This window comes from Plectrocnemia conspersa, unplaced genomic scaffold, assembly GCF_051122295.1.
Source record: "Plectrocnemia conspersa isolate PC_06_02 unplaced genomic scaffold, ASM5112229v1 ptg000004l, whole genome shotgun sequence".
Lineage (NCBI taxonomy): Eukaryota > Metazoa > Arthropoda > Insecta > Trichoptera > Polycentropodidae > Plectrocnemia > Plectrocnemia conspersa.
In genome coordinates this window covers 17163790-17182069 of record NW_028277168.1, presented here as the reverse complement: position 1 = coordinate 17182069, position 18280 = coordinate 17163790, and the positions used below count along the sequence as shown (strand labels likewise).

The window sequence follows — 18280 nt, the reverse complement described above, 5'->3', positions numbered from 1 at the left end:
GGCGATTGGATAAAATATTAATAAGTGTATGTTGCAAATTTAAAGTCCAGCAACATAAGAGCCTACAGAGAAAATGTTTATCCCTAAATCCCACTGATTTCTAGCGATAATTCTAAAAATAAATATTCATTGGTTGAATGTAGGCAGACCTAAGTTAATTATCATTGATATTCAGTATATAAATACATATATTTCTTTGGAAAGCGGATTAAAGGGAGCCAATTTCTTACCAACGAATATTGATAAAAGAGCTACATACTAAATTGATATAATAGGTTACTATTATTACTTATTCCATAATATAATGAAATGGTACTATTGCATAGATCTTAGATAACAATTTTGCATCAAATGTATTGACTACAATAGTATTATATATATTAAATATAATTTTTGAGAGTTTATCAACAAATTGCTTTTGTCATAAACTGGACATCACGATGGCAAGTTAATTTCAACTGAACCTTGCACTTTTTAGCACTTCAAGTACCGTTTTAAACACATGCAAAAGAACAATGTCGAGGCATGCTAAAACACTGCCACGCATATAGTTTATATTGTACTAGCTTTGAATCTTTACTTTCCGAATACTGAACACATTTAGAGAGACGAACAATAAGATTACTACTGATCCTGCGGGTCTAAATATGAAGCCGAGAATTACGACAGATAAGCGAATTCGCAAACTGGATTACTTCACACACACATACACACACTACGAGGGGAAACTTTGGGCACCCGCCAAAATCCAGAACGGGCATTCCGGCTCCGATGGTATTTAATCACGGGTGCAACCAGCCGACCGACCGACATATGCGACGGTTTATCATCGCACTTTGCAAAGTGCACACACTAACTAGGACGCGCCGTAAACAATTACGTAACTACAGTCTCGCCGGTAGGAAATAGTAAACCAAGAATCGGAAGGAAGGCGTGGACGGAGGAGTGCAAATGATTATCATTAAAGTCTGGTTAACTGTATACAACGAACGGAGTGCGGCGGCGATATCGTACCCAGGAAATGAGCGCCAATGCATCAAAAGCACATACTGTCGTTAATACCTTTGCATGAATCGAAATGGGGGCATTTATTTAGGAGAAAAAATACCAAAAAAACACGCTTGAAACCGATTTACGTCCCATACGGTGGTATTAATTAACGTGTATGTGGGATTTATCGGAGCAACGTGCGGTTTTGCGGCGAGACTAATGGTTATCTCAAATTAATAAAACCAATACGAACAGTGGATAGATTTGGTTATTATTAAATTACTGTCAAAACGAGCGTTATGATAGCGTAATTGTTTTGAAACGCGGAAGATAGACGGCGCGCCTCTCGACAGGTTTGACAGAAAGGTTCTGGAATCCATTATTGTAAATGAATGAATAATCGTCTCAGTTACAAGGATATCCCATTATTGATAATTGAAGGATTCAAGTGGATCGGAAATGAACCGCGAATTTTATCGCAATAAAACTGGATGGAAAGCACACCCTCGCAGAAAATTAAATTTGATGGAATCAAATCGACGTTGAATAATTTAGAAAACATTTATTTCGTCGAAATTTTTGCGGAAGAGGAAGCTTCGATTCGGTCTACCGCGTGCCATCCGAAGAACGCCAAAATTTGCCCGTGACCGATATAAATATATTCAATCTAATCAAATGTAAATATATTCAAAATAATACATAACTTCATAAATAAAGATTTCGATTTTATATAATGATACTGAACCGATCGCTATACTGCCGTACAAAGCGCAGACATTTTTTATGTGATTTTGAAATTACCCAAAAGGTTGGTCTATAAATATATTATATAAATGGAAGCAATATCATTAAATATTGGCTCGTATTATTCGAGTCAGAATTTTAATTCGGTTGTGGTCAAAAACTATATTACATGGGTAAGAATTTATATTAAATGTTAGAATTATTTTGACAGATAGCCAGTGTTTTTATTATATGATATATATTTTGATCTCAAAGTCAGTTTTATGTTGACAGATAATAATACACGTGTTTTAAGGCCAACTTGTTTGGTTGGGCTCGCAACATTGTCAGAAGCCAAACGTGCTCTCCGCCGCCGCTCTGTCGTAATTCCCGATCGTTCGTCGCTCTGAATACCTGCGCGTTCTACATACAATTAAATAGATTCGTTGAGTTATTCATGGGGTGTTCACTGTTTTCACCAACGCTCATTTTCACTAATCCGTCCAACAGTAATGGACAAACTCGCGCGCCCTAAACTGTTAAACAGGTTAGGTGCGAGCGAAATATTTTATAAAATATTTCTAAAATAAATAAGTTATTGCCAATTTATTAATATATATAAATATTATATATTTTATTAAATTCGCATGATCGTTCGATACTTCAATTCTGACCGTATGTTATTTTTATTCTAATCATTTGTTATTTATTCTGACCCTGAATAATATAATTATGACCAGAATGACCCAAAGCTGATTTTTATTGACTATTTAATTTGTTGCTGAAATATTATAACTATACATTGTGGCAAAGTAGCAACTACAAACATGTACTTACATTTGTATAATATACACACAAAATAAAATCGGAACAACTTGCCAAAAGTCATCCATTTTTCATAATATATGACGAAAATGCTTCAGGATTTCAATATACAAGAAGAAGAGCGTAGCAAAACTCGTGCCAAAATTTTACGCGGTATATAGATAAATTTGTCATGTCTTACTACGAAACATGGGAATCTTTTAACGTTGTTATGAACGAAGCAAAACATAATAATATAACAACACAATCATCTTAACTAGTATGTACACAACTTGCACTTTCGTATTAATGAATAGTATAAATAATAATATTTACGCTGTACTTTATCCAGCCTCAATTCATTACATTGACTCATTACGCTTGGAATCAGAATAATATATCTAGTTTATAATATGCTGCGGGACTAGAACGTCATAAAGAGTGCATAATAAGTATTCCTGAAGTAGCGCGCATTTTTTAAGATAAAACCGAGTATTTTTAATGATCTGCTGTGAGTCATTGCAATGTGCTGGCTAAATTCACAATATGAAACTGTGCCACTAAACGTGTATAGCGAATAACTAAAAAAAAATAACACAATCAGCGAATAATATCACATATAAAGTAATTATTGATTTTTTGTGGACAAAAAAATATTTTATTATAAATAGCTCAACGTCACACGTTGCCGTACAAATTTACGATTGATTACACTTTTTTCCACTAAAGTTGCAAACCAGTGTTGTATTGTTGGAATCAGATGATCGCATATTTGGAAATATTTTAGATCGTACGCGACTCTCGCACATGAACATGATTCCTACTATTGTAATACTTATTAGTTTTAACCTACATTCACGTATGATTAGTCAAAGGAAATGACTCGTCCAATATAGTATTCAATCTCAGTAAAGTACATATTTCAATACTCTCTTTATTCTGAAAGCCACGGCTTATGTAGAGCGTGTAAGTCTACGTATATCGATTTATCTTGTGGAACATGATTGAAGTGCTATTGTCTTTATTTCTATGATAACGTCGAGGAAAGGAAGAATATAAATTGCGCAAATTCTCTCTTGATCTATTCAGGGTTTTTATCAACCCTCTGTTCACTAAATCAAAATCTATTTGTATAACAATTTCATTCGTTACAGATTCATAAGCATCGCCAATTAATTTACTACATCGCATATAAAAGCATATTTCAATACAAATTACTATATTTTCGCACACGTTTTCGAAAACAGATTACCGCCTTCTACACGTACAGTTCGAAAACGTATAAATTGGACGATTGAACATGTTTTAACTAAAAACTGCTCGTTTAACGGCAAATCTTGACTACAGCCGCTTACCGCAATACCTAACCGACAAACGAAACACGTAGACATGTACGAACAAACGACTGGTGTGTGTAATATTATAATACTTTACCGAGAAACGTGTTCAATACGAGAGCACGAACACTCAAATATCAAATAAAAGGTCGATGATACGTTCACATAAATCGCATTTTGGCTATTGTCACTCGCAGTCCTCGCGATCGCAAAAGAAAAATCACGTCGATATTTATAAAGACCGTCAAGGATCCGCTGTTTGACAAAACCGCGATTGCGTCAGTTAGTTCGAAAAAGAAAAACTCGCGCAGTTAAACTGCGGAACGGCTTATTCAGACGCTTAGTTAAATACATAATATAAAGGGCGACATTCTGCTTCAGACGTTTGCACAACTCGAAAGTGAGGAGGGTGTTTCAAAATTCGTTCAAACATAGTAGAGTCGGATTAAAACTTTTCGAGCAAATTGCGAGTGGGAGAGAGCGATACGAGAAAGCGTAAATATGCAACAATGAGAAGCAGCCGAGTAGGCACTCGGACGATAAACTAGCTGGAGATGTAACTCACAATTTAATGTTATGGTTCAAATTCACTTTTACGTAAAAATCCAAAATACATACAGAATGTGTTTATACTATTTCACTTATTGAAACTGTAAAGATATATAGATATGACATCTGTGTGCAAATAGCTATCGAAAGTCACATAATAGACTAGACAACAAAGGACAAATTTGACCCCTACGTTTTCATGCCTAAAATTACGTTAAAACAAAGGACTTCATAACATAGCCATAGCAGTATTTAGTAGACAATAAGCAAAACACAATGAAGGACATTTTTTTGACAGACATGTATGAGGCATAGACGCAATTGGTTCGATTCTTCTTTATTTTTTTGACTAAATTTAGCCACGCCCTTTTATATATGTAACACAACGTAGTTTATATAATGCATTTTTCATCATTGACGTTAATAGCTGCTTCGTGTGTAGTCTTTTTTGATACGGCATATCAATTGCGCAATTATTGTTAACTAAAAACAAAAAATTGATGTGGGGAAAAATATATTTTGAATTAAAAACAATGCTTTAAACTGTAGCGGAAGTCCTAAATGGAATTCAGAAACATCTTCGTGCATTAAGAAATAAATTATAATTATGATACATATTTAGCTATACTAAGCTAAATAAATTAATAAAATAATTAACATATAGAAATATGTTACGACTCAAATTCTCAATCGAATATTCGATTATTTAAATTATTCGCCCGATTTTAAACTAGATGAATATTCGAATAATTAATCGAATCTTCGTAAAATATTCGTTTATACTATCTTGAACGAAATTTGAAAAAATCTTAGAATGAAGCAATTTGTATACTTAAGCAACACAGGTAGTCGTGATTTTCTTTTAATAAGTGTCGTTTCAAATTTTTGTATCGAAATGCCAGATAGACGCTTCTCAACAAAAAATATTTTACGCATTCGAAGAATATTTGTGAATAGAATGTTTATCGCCGTATCTACTATGACCGAAATTCGCAGAATTCGTTCATTGAACGAAACAAAACGTTGGTAAAGCCAGATTCAAAAACAGGTGTGCGTGCAAATTTTTGTGAAGCTCGTTTGTTGTTTCAAGACGGAAATAATGTATTTCGATCAGTTCAATAATTCTATCGCGGTTAATTTATTTATAGTTATTTAATTTGTATGCAAATCCGCACAAAATAAACGCCGATACGGATCTGATATTGATGTATATATATCAAATTCGTTCCAAACATTATTAGCTATTGTATATAACATAAATTCGAAAAAATTATGAATTTAAAATGTTTCATTAACTTTGCTGAATTAATTCAATCGCAACTGATCTTAATTCTGTTGATTTAAAAAATCTGAAAGGACGTCACTGATAAAAAATAATGTAATAATAAATTAAGCATCGTATTTTTGACGCCTTTTGGCATAGCATTATGTTATGCATATTTTATAAAATTAAAAAACACGATTATAAAAGTAAATAATGATTAATTAAAATAATTATTATTAACCAATAATTATTTTTTAATTAAATCATATTTTAAACGCAATTGAATTTTTTCACGAATTTGTTATATAAATTATTGTCCATAAAAATAAATAAAAAAATACGAATTTATTCAAATATTTTATCCATTTTTTATTTAAAAAATTAAGAAAAACTAATTTACATTACAATTATAATAATCACTCATTTCGATCATCCAGAAACTATAGAATTCAAATTATAGCCAACGACATCGTGCCAGTAAAGTATACCTTACAAAACCCCAAGGCTCCGCGGAACACTATTTTCGAAACGCTACTTTTACAATTAACCCTATATACATCAACGTATTTAGTGAGCTTAAAAACGAGTTTTATTAATCGTTTCATATATTACAGATCAGGACATTGATAATAAAGTTCATCGATTATTAAATACCTGAAAACATTATTTTTTATTTAATTATTTATGATTGAGTTAATCAGTGACAACGGATAGACTTCTACTCGTCGTTTCATCATGAATGCTACTTTTTCTGCTTTAAATTCACGACATTGTGTTGCCTGTTTGCGATAATTTTCAAAAGTAGTTTCTCTGACCGAACTTATTAGCATTTGATGAGGTTACAGATTTATACGGCTAAATTGCTATTTATGCTATCAAAATCTTCGCTATAAAACATTTTCTTTGAGGTTTATTCGTGTACGTTTTTCGAACGAAATGTTCTCTATAATACACAAATTCGGAAGACTATGGAATAATGCACGGTCAAGGTTTTTCTGTGCTAACTCTCAGAAGAGGAAAGAGTGCAAGGTCTTTATGAACTTCATCGTGTATGCCGTTCAGCGAATTGACGTTCGGTCCCTTTCAAAGCGAAACCAAAACCCCTTTAACCTCGAGCCGCATCGCGTAAATTGAATAATGGAGTCCCGGCCGATATACAAAGCGCCGTCGAGCTGATGATGCATCGCGGAGACCAGGTACGGTCGTCCCACGTTCATTGTGAGCGGCGGTGACTAATGCAATGTTATTGCTGTCACATCACGCCACACCGCTGGTAATGAACTGAGAGATCCGTATCCGAGGGACAAGAGATAACACACGCGCACTCGCGACTGTATGGAAGACCAAATCGGGAGATTCGTCATCAAGGTACATATTGTGTGATGTGCACATACCGCATCGTACGTATACACATACGCGATAAGCCAATAATTAATTATCGGACGCGCGCGAATGATGCCTGTTAGCGTTAATGCCAAAAATTGACGCTAAATACATGGCTTAATATTACAATATTGGTTCCGCGTAGTTTACTGCGGCTGATATTTTTGAGCGCCATTTCGAAATGTGTTAATATGTGAGGGACACCTACTATTCCTGCTATATTTAAAAAATATTATAGTTCAATAAATTCAAGTGACTAACAGCCTTAAATTATACTAAATAACCCAAAGCTTTATGGCACCTTTAGGTGTCCAAAGAATACTGGCGATTTTCTTGATGACTTCTATATAAGCCATTCGCGATGAAAGGGTTAAAACAATATGCAAAAATAAAAAGCCGTTTCTCTTTGGAATAAACAATTTATTTTTACTGTTCGTTTTGGAGCTTTCATTAGGTCAAGTTATGTTTGGTTAATTTATTACAGTACAAGTATATTTTTCAGTGAAGTTATGTTTTTACTAGTACAAATATAATTTTACTAACTACGACAATTAAAATGTATCAAACAAATTTCAATGGTCAATATTAGTGAAATTGTATTTAATCACTCTGCCATAGAACTATTTTGTGGAACGAAAAAGCTAATGACGTACAGAATTTAACAAGTGGGATTCACAACTGAACCATCACTTACGGTGCTTTAAAATGACACTTATACCTTCACTAACGTCAGAAAAATTATGTTTTCACTAGTAGAATTATATATCTCAGTGAAAATATATTTTTACTATTAATATACATTCACTGCAACATATAAATCATAAGATTCAGCTGTCGACTTCATGTATTGTATTGTGCGTGTTCATTATGGGCACGTAATTAACCTATAATTAAAAGAGACTTTCTGCTTAGTTTTACCGATAAGTTTCAGCGTTTTTATTTGTATAGAATATGTCATCCAAGTAACCCGTGGATTATTATATTTAAAAAACATCATTGAGCTGATTCAAAACAGCAGGACTACTAAATAACTGGCATTTGTCCTTTCGTCAACAGCTACATTAACCAATTCCATTGCTTTGAAGCCAAAAAATGATTTACATCAATTGTACACTCAAACGACGTGTGAAAATTCTGTTTTCAGTTTTCAAAAGCCGCCTTCTTCACATCACAGAAACGAATCGTCGATTCGGCACGCGACCGATCACTCATGGTTGTTCGCATAAGCGAAGAAAACACGCGAGAGTGCACAAAAAAGGTAATAATAAGAAACAGCATGTCGAGGGGTTTGCGAATTCCTACCGTCGACGACCTTTGCTTCATTCCGAGGTGGCTGCGAAGAGAGCAAAATTCAGGTTTTGGCAAAGTTACGCAATCGACGCGCGATTAATGTAAAAGATATGCGGATACGCGCGCGCTTAAGCAACGGTAAACGTTTCGCGCGTGCTGCCACCTGTTGAGGTGTGGTGACTTTCGCGCTCTTTTCGGTGGTAAACGGTAAAAAATGCACATTCGCGTGTGCAATACAGTTGCAAAGGTCGGTCAGAATTAAAATTAGACAGTAATAAAAATCAAGCTTTCGTTTATTAGCGTCCTATGCGGCGTAATATCCACTCTCAATTAACAACGATCGTATTTTAGCACGTATACGTGGCACATCAAGTACAATACGTCCACACATACACACACATTCATTTTATTAAATGTCCCCAAAGTCGACGTCGGTCGTAAACACTCTGCATAATGGAAAAACGGCGTCGACCCAGTACAGCGCCAAGGGGGTTGGCGAGTCGACCGACCCCCGCCAGTTTTGATTCGGCTGAAAACGGTCCAAAATACAGAAGGGAGCAGCGAAATATCGGCACCTACATACGCATAATACGTGTATCGGCTAATACACATACATTATAACACAAGACAGCAATGATTAGTAGAGCGCTCTGCGAAGAGAAGTTGCTTGACCTTGCCCCGAGGAAATATCTCTGCACCGAGGGGTATCCGCTGAGAAATTACTTTCGAATCGCCATTGCGTCACGTTAGAGCGACGTATTATGTATACGTGACGAATGTTTATTATAGCGATATAGCAGAACGTCGATACGTTTTTTTTTAATGTGGCAAATGGTTCGGTCTGGCACAATAACGAATATCGGTCGGTACACGCCTCTACCGAAACGAGTTATATTATGTGAACTGGTATAGTATATTAAAAGTTTCTATACAAAATGGAATTGATTGATATTTTTAGTTAATGAAAAAATTTAATTAACGAAAAAAAAAGGTTTATATAGAAGATGCGCCCTTTTGCTTCATAATATTCGAGTAGTTCAACACTAATCCTAAGGATTTTCATAATTTAAATCTATATTTTACAATATACTTGTGGTTTTTCGCTATACGATATTAAAACGATTAATTGTCGGGGGTGAAATGTTTGTGGTGAAATTCCCTAAGCCTGCTTTATCATGTTATATATCATATATAACCATTAAAATACTTCATTGTTCACTTCAAAACCATTAATTCATTTTAATCGACGTTAAAGTGAGACTAAAATATTATTTCAATAATTGCCCAACACTAATTGAAGAATATCGCGAAAGGTGAGTCCATTTAACACATTTTAAGCATAAGATTCAATTGAATTCCATATACTACAAAAAAAACTACAAAATAGGCAAACTTATGATGAGTTCTGGCAAAGAAATATGAAACAATCAATTTCCGCATCCAATAATTATAGCATAAGTAAACATGAAAAATATAATTACACGGAATAAATTACTTTGTTTTATTGTAAATGACTATCTATATCATAATTTCAAATAAAATAGATACAGTAGACCCCCCAATAACACGGTAAATTGAGGACATGCTATTTGGGTGCCCGTTACTTTATGTGTGAGCGAGCCAATTTGAGGATATCTCACTACACGCGCCTGATTCGTAAGTAGGTATTGCAAAAAAATGTATTTTATAGTCCCCCAATTACACGCACCCAAATAGCACATTCCCAATTTACCGTGTTATTGGGGGGTCTACTGTATAAGTATTACATAATAAAAAAATATATGTTAGAAAAAAAATCCCTGAACCAAATACTATGTTACAGCCAATGCAAAATGTATCAGATTATTATCGTCGTTATAACAAATTTCGACAACTAGCAGGTTCATAGCGTCAACTGTATTGCGATACTGTGGTAATCGAATAGTTCAAGTACAAGTCTGGACTTATACCTGTAGTGGCTAAATTCCGCAAAAAATATCCAAAGAGCAAAATATTTGTTTTAAAAATAAACATAAGCAAATATTTAAGATTCAGACCATTAGAAAGCAGCACTGCTCTTAAGAACGCAAAACAGGTACATACATGATGAAATTTACCTAGGAGCTCTTACGTCGAAAATGGATAATTGCTAAAGGAAATATGAAAGCGTACTAAAATAGCTAAAGAAGCGCGATAATAATAAAAAAAATTGGACAATATTAAAATAATATCAAAATGAACCATAGCACAACATAATTATTATTATTTATTATAAGTCTTCCTTTGTAACATGACAAGCGTTAGCTTAATGCATAACAGGGTAAAGACAATCAACAACCACTAATTAAGTAGTGAGACACCAGACTAAATTCAAAGTCCTTAAATTTGTGATATACATATATTTTAATTAATTATAAATTACTATTACCGCTTAATTATTCATCACGATATTCATCCGTGAGATTAAGAAAATCTAGGAAAACTAAATCTGTGATAATCGATATGAATTATAATTAAATAATAGAAATTGAAAAACACAAGGGTACATATAGTATTCCAACCCAGGTATTTCTGTTGTGTTGCTATATGGAGTTAAATCGAAGAATGGGAGAGCAATATAAATATGGTGTTAATGTCGAACTTCGAGGCGCACCAGCAACAATATGTCGTAAAAGAAAACACATTTAAAACATTCTGTAAGAAAAACATAAGAGAAAAGAGCTATGACCGATTGTGTTAGGAGGAAAACTGCGAGAGGACGAGAAAATGACCGGAACTTTCTTGTATGCTGCGGCACAAAACGTTTCCGAAGCGAAGATAAAAACTACTAAAACTTCCTTATTCATCTAAAAACCTCGACATACATATACATTCTACACGATGAGAGTATTCGCTGAATCAGAATCGATAAATAGCAACATTCACTGAAATATATGTATTTACTCGTTATTTTTCTTCCGAAAAATACACATCAAATTAGGATAGAGTAATATTTGTGATTTGAAATGAAAGAATTCACTGTCGACGAAACGACATAATTCATAAAAATACAGCATATAAATAAATATACAATAACAAGGAAAATGGAGGAATGCCGCTTGTTTCTAGGAAGGCCGCATTCTTTATGAATTACAAAAAAGTTTTTCCGCTGCAACGGACTCATCTCTCTGGTCCAATGCGTCAGCATCTCAAATCAGGACGTATTAATTTCGCTCGATGCGAACAAATCGCCGACTACTGTATTTTTGCCAGGACATAAAGAAAGTAAGTGAACAGCCATCTGACTGTGTGTATTATTATATGGCTAATGGACTCATTCCGTTGAATGAGCACTCGCCGAGGCGTGGGTGGCACTCCTTGCGGAGTCGGATACGACAAACACTAAACGGTCAGATTACGTGTTTGCGATCGTCTTATAAAAACGTAGTGTATACGTGAAATAATTACGTGGTGGCTTCGGTGTCGTCTAATTTGAACGGGAAGCTCATTCGTTCGATATAATGATAGAAAAAATGTGACACTTGGTAAACTAACTCGAACTGGATTATTTAATTATCTATCAGATCACTACATTGATAATAAATTAAGAATGAACACATTTAACCATACTATTTTACAGCCATTCCAAAAATGGAATTTCGCTCTCACACGTATTTTAACGCTTCCAAGAAAATATAGCATCCCTTCGCCAGACGCCAGGATAACGACATTTGCGAGCCAATTGTCAGTTGATCTTTGGTCGTCAATTAGAGAATACGGGGCACTTCTCTCTCGGCCTGACAGCGAGAGCTTCATTTTTCGTTGTAGTTTTGTGCTCAATTTAAAATGTCTTGAAATGTATCTGATCTATCGACACTATATCTTCACAAATGAATTGAAAAACCCATAATATAATTAGAATACTATAATAGCCTACACTTCATTTCGTTTAAGTCTTTAAATTGTTATCGCTACACATACGTAATTGATAAATTATTGATTTTGATAGCTTATAACTTTCACTATTTCAACATAAAAAAAATAACGTAACATTTCCAATTTCTCTAAATTTGTTTAAAATACAGAAATGAGTAGTGGTAAGTATATTGAACGTATATCCGCATCTTATACTTTAGAGAAAATTGGTGGTGCTTACACCCAAAGTTGTCATCTGTTTTTCACTAATGAATAATGATGAAATGGATAGACCTCAAAGTGACTGTTAAAAGAAACAGAGTATAGATAGTTTTTAACGATTCTTAAACTTATAAATGTTAAAAAAATATGAAGATGACAATGGGTACTGCATATTCATTCAATATATTTAATCTATTGAATCTTTGATTTTTTGCAAAATTCGCAGTTCGATTTTGAATGAATGGAGATCATTTTTTCGGTCTTTTTTTATTATCAATTAATAATAATAATAATAATGTCAATACCAGTAATACCGGTATTGACCGTTTTTTGTCTCGGAAATACCAGTATGGAAAATCCGGGTATTATTGCAATCCCTACTTGTGATTCATAATTGAAAGTCTCTGCCACACACATATCAATGTTGTATCGTTTAAAATTCTCGAATGTCACACGCGACGCATTGCATCACATTATTATGCACAATCCGACAGATTTATTATCATAGTCGTTTATCGGTGAAAATAAACCTTATTTTCAATGTCGATTTCCACGGAGTGTTCAACTGCGAATAACGTGACGTTCCGCCAGACAACGTAAACAAACCGGGTAAAAAATACACGACCCTGAAATTCGATACGGAATATTGAAAAGCGTACATTTTCCAATATATTTTTTTAATTGTGACGTTCGCAAAAATTTGTTAAATTACAATTTAAATTGACTTCCAGCCCCGTAGCTTTCGTGAATCTGCGAGGCTTTAACGGTTGAATGTGCAAAATAATTACAGGGACAAGTGTCCTGCGGCGATATAGCCTCAAATAAATGTTAATGATAATTTTTAATTAGATTCTGTTAAAATCTAAAATAATTCATCTTTGTTAAATTAATTTAACAATTTGAAAAACTAATCATTATACGTATTTATTTATTTATTTTAATTTAATCTTCAATGCGATACAACTGGGAAAATCTGTACCAACTGAGCAAGTCAATCAGATATAATGAATACCCTACAAGTACGGAATCGATGACATCTACTCATGTATGTTAATAATTATAAATTATTATGTGTAATATAATATATAACCAATAGTTGTCACTGCAATTGGGGCCGGTGTTTTTAATAATAGCGTATTTTTTATTAATAAAAATTCGAGTGCTGCTGCCGGGGCTCGAACCCGTAACATCAGAGTTATTAATCTGGGACGTTACGGACTAAGCTATTCCGATATATTTTTATCCAATTTAGTACGGGTGTTTTAAGGTTCGGAAAGACCGGCACAGTACTAAATACTAGCGCGCAGCAATTTTATTGAAACAAAAAAATTAGAGCTTAATTAAAATAATGAGCGTCTTTTAAAAACGAGAAACTATTGCGTCAACAATCGATTCAAAATATGATACCAATTGAAGTACGTTAATATTATTCAATTGCTACGATTACTGAACGAAAAATAAACAAGTTATCTAAGCTGAGTTTTTAAATTATCTAAATCCAAATGGATTATCAAAGCACAAACTAACACATATTTTGCTGCTGATAAATATAGTAAAAACTGTGCAATTGATAATTTCGTGATTGGTTGGAACGGACAAACATGATTGATATAACGATTTGCGTTTTCGCATCAAACGGTTTCCAGTTTCCAATTTGTCATGACTATAAATAAAAAAAAAACAAGGAGAGTCGCTTATTGTAATGGAATAGATTAATGCTTTTCTCGTTGTCAATTTTATGTTACAATAGCACGATGGAGCATATAATACAAAACAAATACAATGCTGTAAGGTGTAAATAATTCAACGAAAGTCAATCAGGTTATAAAAAGTATTAAATAACGATCCTCATGAACATTCTAAGCCATCATCTTCGCATTTGTACCGATTCTAAAACAAATCGAATCTCCATACAGAGTGGGGTGCGTGAACCACCCCCGGATGAGTTACGCGCAAACTTTCGCGAATGAGGTACGACGCGGGATGATGATAATAATACACGTCGTTGCAGGGCTTCTAATTGGATTTCAGAGTTGACGTTTCGTACAGGATGAATCCGCGGCTGAACTTCTGCGTAGTAATTTAATTAAACGACGTTCAACGGCCCAGATACGTGTGACCCTCGTCAACTGACACACAGGAGGGTCGGAAGCGCGGATTTCGACGATCACCGGACAGACTCGTTGTGTTGCTAGATGATGCATACGACACGATAAATCGAATAACGAAAATAAATAAATATTCATAAAACGCATGGAATATCGACAATTCTAATTTTCCCATATTTTGTAGAAAAGTCTTAACCCATAAGGATTAAGAGTTTTTAATTAAGAAATTTCGTGTAATGCAGAATATTTTGAACTATGTACATATATAAGAAGCACATAGAAATCTGCTATATATAAATCAAATCTGGTTGGCATTTACTACCGTTAATCGATTCCATTATATGGTTTTAAATTATCTCTTATTGTCTTAGCTTCAATCGTAAATATTCGCACATAAAATTTTATGGATCGGTACTATAGCGTAATATTGAACGATCGTATAACGCTATCTTAAGTATAGTTGAATTATTGTTTATAAAAAAATTAGCAAGATTATAAACAGTTGCAAACCCCTTATGATATCTAAGCTGTTACTTGATATAAGTTTAGGTTTACTTTATTTTTATTAAGCACAAAGAAGCCATATAAACATAGGTCTAAATACCAAGGTGATGCCATTGTCTTCAAATGCGATTAGTTACTTGTTCTACGTATTATTTGCGTGAATTTAGTTGCGCAATTACAATCCAGCAATGATTCACATCAAAACTTCACAAACACGGAACTACAGCAATTAACAAAAAAACCTCAAATCACGCGACATGTTTACTTCAACTGCGAATTTCCTGGCAAAGTAAAAACACCAAAATCTGACCCATCGGCTGAATCACCCGAGTTAACGGTTGTGGTCAACGACTCAGGATGTTAATTCGCTATCAATGCGAATAAAAACATAAACACTGCATAATCATAACAAACATGAAAAGGAAAGAAAAAAATACATAATCACCTAAATTCGGTGTTTTATCAGGATTATACTTTCTTTCATTTTGACATAACTGTACTTTAAGATATTAAAACATTTAAAATTAATTAAATTTGTATATTTGACCAGCACAACAGACCAGTGGTATAGTACCATATTATACCCAAAGATCTAGGTTTGAATCCCATATGAACCTTTGCTTTTATATTTTTATCGTATCTGGTAGGTCGGAATTAGCGATTATTACATAATATTAATTCCGATCGATCAACGCAGATTAGGTGTTCCTAGATTTTCCTAATCTCACAGATAAATATCGTTCCCAAATATTCGTTATTTTCAACTTAAAGTTATGAAGAAACGAAAACGCATGTTTATACACACATACTATAGTATGTACAATAAAAAGTATCAATATTAATTATTATTGTAGGGGGTTCTTCTTCGTAAACTTGTGCGGTAAATCACCATAACCACGATAATTACAAGAATGAACGTGACAATAGCGTGATATAAACAAATACTGTAACTGAACGGACTACCACAATATACCTCGTAATGTTCAGATGAAAAAAAGATCATTCGGACATTAAGAAACAAGTAAACAACACGTCGTAATTATTCTCTAAATGCAGAGAAAAAAATATTTTTTGGTGCATAACAATTGAGCAAACAATACGCCATCGGGCGACAAAAAGCACCGTTAACAATCAACCTTCAAAATGTCCATCAAGCAAATTTCATTCTCTAGAAGCGTTCGCATATTTCGTTGGTTGAATAAACGAGCGCAACAATTGGTTGAATGACCTCTGCATTATTATGACTCATCGGAGAGCTCCTCAATCTACGATACATAAGGTCGGTCTTCAAGGGACGATCAGGCAGAGAATAACAAAGTCATCGGCGGACTATGAGACATCTGCAGAGCGGCCCACGAGAGACACCAAGACAATTGATCACGAGGACCATCCCGAGGACATCATTTCTCTGCCAGCTTCTACACCAGCGCTCGGAGAAAAGCAATACTCTTCCATAACAGTTAATTGCAATATATGTTATATTAAATAAATCGTTGCCAGTTTCCAACGCCTATTTCTGGCTGCGAAGTCACACCCCTCGGGCCTTAAAACCCAAAATTTTTAGTGTTTAAAACTGAATATTAATACGAATTTTAATTTTAATTATAGCTGCTGCCAAGTAGACTACAGCTCGGTATGCTTAAACAATATTACTAAAACAAATTAACATTATTTGTATTGATTTAAGAGATGAATACCAGACATGGATGCAGTCTCCAGCTGCACAATATCAGCCTAAAAATATGAGTAATTTCTGGAATTTCTGCAATAACAAAGTATTCGTTGTATTGTTTGTCGGCTATTAGTTATTATAGCCACGGCTGTTAAAAATAACAAAATAAGGGGCTATATTAAAAAAAAACATCACAATTGGTCTGTAGATAATGAAGCAGCACATCGAAGAACTAGTAACTAGTTTTAGAAATGAAATAAATAAAAATACCCCGCTACAAAAAATAATTAATAATTGGATAATTATTCGAATAATTATTATTGATTAATTCAATATTAGACATTAAAAAATCTCTGAACAGCCGGCATCGTAACATATCCGTGTTTTTATGTTTCAATAATAATTTTCACTATATTGAAAAGTTATAAAATACTCCTTATGATTTATCTTAATACCTATAGTCTATTTATTTTCAAGAGTCAGTGCGCAAGAACATTGTTTAACGCGTAATCAAAATGTTCTCTTAAATTTCTGCCTTGTGATTGGTCGTTCTCAATGAAACGATTGATCTTACGGCGAACGACCAATCACAGGGCAGAAATTTAAAAGCATGTTATGATTACGCGTTAAACAATGTTCTTGCGCACTGACTCTTGAAAATAAATAGACTATAGAGCAATGCTGTGTTTTAACCTCTTAACCGGACATGATACAAAAACGCTTCATTGAATTTTAAAGTGTTTTCAACCGGAGTGACGAATTTTGTTGTACCTTATATTATGAGTGTGACTGTTTATTGTCTTCCGTTCTGCGTTGTGTTCATTTTATAACGAGCGAATTTAACTTTTAAATTTTAATGAATATAAATTTAACAAAATTAACTGCCCGGTTAAGAGTTTAAACTGCTATTTAATCTTATCAACGTTATGTCATCAGATGTATCTAAATGCACTCGTTCTAAATATTCTATTTATTATCAGGGCTTCAGTAAAAACAACATAAATTTTCCATTCCAAACTAGATATAATTTCTGTGAATTATTTATCATTGTAATGCCATTTTATTCTACAATAATTCGTCATCATACATAGCGCAAATATAAGATAAATTATCGAATTTCGAGGTATAGTATTATATGAAATATTTTACTTTCAAGAAACGCAATAAAGCAGTAAATTAACGGCGAAATCATATGCAGCGGTCGAGCGTCACTGGTTTTATAAACTTGCCCTTTACTTTTATTAAAACAAGTCGATACTGCACGACGGCATTTTCTTAAATGTCACGACCGCAACATTTCGGTCTGTCTTCGTGTACATAATAAAATTAATATTTAAAGTCGACGGTATTTTGCCGGGAGGTCCTTCTCATTCGGTTCATAGTTGCGATTGTTTAAGATACGAATCTATACAATCATTGCTCAGACGTCACGAAAGAAGAGAGAAAAATCCAGCCGTAATCTACATTGACTCTCACAATTAAATATACAGTTTTTTGCATTGAAACTCCAAAACCGCAGTTCTTCGGCTTCGCGGGCAACCGAGCGAACAGTCGTACGAAA

The 18280-nt window shown here is 33.9% G+C and overlaps 1 protein-coding gene across 5 annotated transcripts in view; it reads right to left on the bottom strand.

Annotated features, from left to right (window-relative positions):
* GckIII (Germinal centre kinase III) overlaps nucleotides 1–18280 on the bottom strand; it is a 79780-nt gene that overhangs the window by 28015 nt on the left and 33485 nt on the right. The window lies entirely within an intron of this gene.